General features: G+C 42.1%; 1 protein-coding gene across 1 annotated transcript in view; it reads left to right on the forward strand.

The window, feature by feature from the left end:
• Positions 1-1,535: 1,535 nt before the first annotated feature.
• LOC101862076 (serine-rich adhesin for platelets) overlaps positions 1,536-3,239 on the forward strand; it is a gene marked incomplete at its 5' end in the record, with an annotated part of 24,684 nt that continues 22,980 nt past the window's right edge. The window contains 1 exon segment of the mRNA XM_005110415.3: positions 1,536-1,674.

The raw sequence follows: 3,239 nt of genomic DNA on the forward strand, positions 1-3,239 counted from the left end.
TAATTAAACGGTAAGCCACAAAAGTAAATTCGAGAAGGGAACAAAAAAATTTAACGACAGAAATTTAAAAATAAAAATCCTTCAGAAACGTAAGCTAAATCTAGATCTAATGCAACAGCAAAGATGCACAGTTCGAGAAGAATTCCATTCAGACAAATATTTGCCAAGTGACGATAGAATTCAAACAACGCGAACGAGCAAAGTTCCCAAAGTTGAACGTTTCACTTTCTCTACTCTTCCGTAATAAAAATCATGAACAAAATTTTAATAAACACATTTTTATGTATTTAATTTATTTAATTTTTATTTTTGTATTCTATCGGTTACTTCCCTTTGCCCGTAACGTTATTCCCACCGTCAGTTTTTCTGGCCCGCCCCCAATCATCACGTGACGCATGGCGAGTTGACGTGACTTGTCGGGGGGCCCCTGGTTCACCGCGGTTTTTTTTCCCCACCTCTCTCTCTCTCCCTCTCTCTCTCTCTCTCTCTCCCTCCACTCCCCGCTCGCTCGTCTGGCCGGTCGTTGACCTAGCTAAAATGCCCGACCGGGTCACCGAAAACGCCTAACATTCCTCACGGACAAAGGTAGACTGGACCAGAACCCTGACTCCTATCGCAAGCATTATGGACGTTTTAACACTAAATACATTACGAAAAATGAATTTTGCACCATCTTTTTTTCTTCGTTCCGATATTTAATGCGTATTGTTAATGTTAGACGGGGTCGATTTCACCTTACGAATCTGAAGGCTGCCTGAAAAGGGAGATAAACAACATTATTGACGCAGACGGTATTTTCGGCCTATCCTTGAAGAGGCTCCGCCCCTAACCTAGTTTGCGCACCAATGGCGTTCGCCCCGCGTGGTTCCCACCCTGCCGGCTTGTGCAGCGCTGCGAACAAAATATGGTGAGAATTTACTGATAAATGCGCAGAATACAGCAGATAAACAAGTTTATTTGTCCACAATACGGTGGTTCAACTAGTACCTACGTCCTTCCCCGACCAACGCTTCGCCGCCGGTCTGATCGTGCCTTCGGTCGCTTCAAGGTCATGACGTAAGGGCTAAGTTTGACTTGGCCCCGCCCCTTTCCCAGTAAGTATCGTCTCTCAAGGCCTCGCGTATTATCCTGACCCACATCCGCATCTGTGGATTAGTTCAAAGGGTGGGAGATCCTTTTTCAAAGTTCCCATGCAAGCAATAAACAAATTAAGTATTTTAATAATTATTTCTTTCATATTTATGACAGGGGAGTGTAAAATCAGATCCTGTATCAATTATTTGAGGCGGTAGAAGTAGAAGAAGAGAGGAATCGCCGCGATTTAATCGACGATGGAACCGGCTGAAGGTGAGGCATATTTTGCTCTGTTGCAGTGGGAGGGGGATCGCGTGACCTCGATCACTTGTGTCCGTTCAGGAAAAACGTGTGGCTGTGCGAGCGAATGCACTTTGTGCGCACCACTGATTAAGCACTTCGTCGCAGTGCAGTTGGTTTTTCAAACTGGCAGGCAGGCAGGTTCCTACCGTCTAGTCTAGTCTCGTTCGTCGTATCCTAGATTCTGTATCAAGCTCGGACGGATCTTCTACTGTTAAATTTAAATTAACCTTTACGTTTTTTAAAGTCCCGGTTTTGTTGTAGATCTACTACTAGATCTAGATCTATATTTTCTTACAGGTAAGAGCTATTTTATTTAAATTAATTAAGATTTATTATAATCAATAGTGTTATTTCACTCATTGTAATATTGTTGATCTATTCTTATGCCTGTATCGAGAAAGTTCGACCTTCCATGCTGCAATAGCCTATCTGCTGTCAGTGATTACTTCCTTGTTTCTGTGGTTCATTATATTATACTTAGATCTATGCCTATATCTGACTGACGAAGTGATTGAAAAATTGAAATGTGTTCGAAAGGTAATAAACACGATAAAAGAACCAGGTAATAATGCTTTATGTCATCATTTATTATTGAAAACATTTTGGATGTTGAAATTGTTTGAATTTTACTCATTGTAGCTTTCTTCCATACCATGTAGATATCTAGATCTAGTATGATGTAGAAATCTTGATCTAGGCTAGATTTTAAATCCAGGCCTATGTCGTTTTTTTGTGTGTGTGGTGTGTTCCTGTTGTGGTGTGGACGTGAAACCAGGATCTCTGGAAATGCGTAGGCCTAGGCCATAAATCTAGATCTAATAATAGATTTGTGTAGGCCAAAATGTGAGACTGAACTTTTAAAAACATGTTTATACCTCGTTAATTGGCTTGATTGTAGTGGACTAAAGAATAGGTGTGTGTGTGTGTGTGTGTGTGTGTGTGTGTGTGTGTGTGTGTGTGTGTGTGTGAGAGAGAGAGAGAGAGAGAGAGAGAGAGAGAGAGATTAAAATCTAATGAATCTTGAATGTCAATGTCATGTACCCAGTCCAAGATGTAGGTGTCTTTAGGTGTAGCCTAGGTTGCTTAAGAGTCGAGGTTTTTTTTCCCCCAATTGTATCAAAAATATAACGTGTGTTTGGAAAGTTGTAAAAGCCGGTTGAGATCATGATCAAGTTGTATGGTTCTGAGTTTGATATCTAGATCTAAGTACGGTAGGCCTAGTTAGATCTAGAATCTAGATCTAGATATATTATAAGTTTTAACGCAGGTGAAAAAAACCACACACACATACACAAAACCCCCAACAAAAACGGTTAAATTTCGTTAAAAGTAGGCCTTCGACCTGCTTGTACTTATATTGCTGACCTAACTTATTATTGGACCTGAGGTTTACTTTAGCGCGAATCAGTTTCACAAATACCGTTGGTTGGTATACGTGTTTTAGTTTTAGTTTTTCCGTTGAAGAAAGAACAAAAAATCCCTCGCAAAACGCCGTGTAGCCTCTTTATTTTAAGGAGTGTCCCTGCCCGATTTACCTTTGTGTGTGTGTGTGTGTGTGTGTGTGTGTGTGCTCTCTCTCCCACGAGCGAACGTGTGCGTGTGCGCGCGAGGCGACCGAGTCTAGACTCGCTGACCTAAAGAACGTTCTGTTGTTTCGATGTCCTCTTTATGACGTCATGACTTTGCTCGCTCGTGTAGGGGGTGTGTGATGTCTTTGTTAGGACAGAAACCGTGCCTATTTATGTGTGTGTGTGTGTGCGCGCGCGTGTGTGTGTGTAGTTTAGGGAAGGTGGGTCGAGGGAGGGGTTGCTATGTTATTTATGTCTCAGTCGCCCTCCCCCTCCCCCAACCTTTGCCTGCCC

The sequence above is a fragment of the Aplysia californica genome, unplaced genomic scaffold (assembly GCF_000002075.1).
Source record: "Aplysia californica isolate F4 #8 unplaced genomic scaffold, AplCal3.0 scaffold00887, whole genome shotgun sequence".
In the NCBI taxonomy this organism is placed as follows: domain Eukaryota; kingdom Metazoa; phylum Mollusca; class Gastropoda; order Aplysiida; family Aplysiidae; genus Aplysia; species Aplysia californica.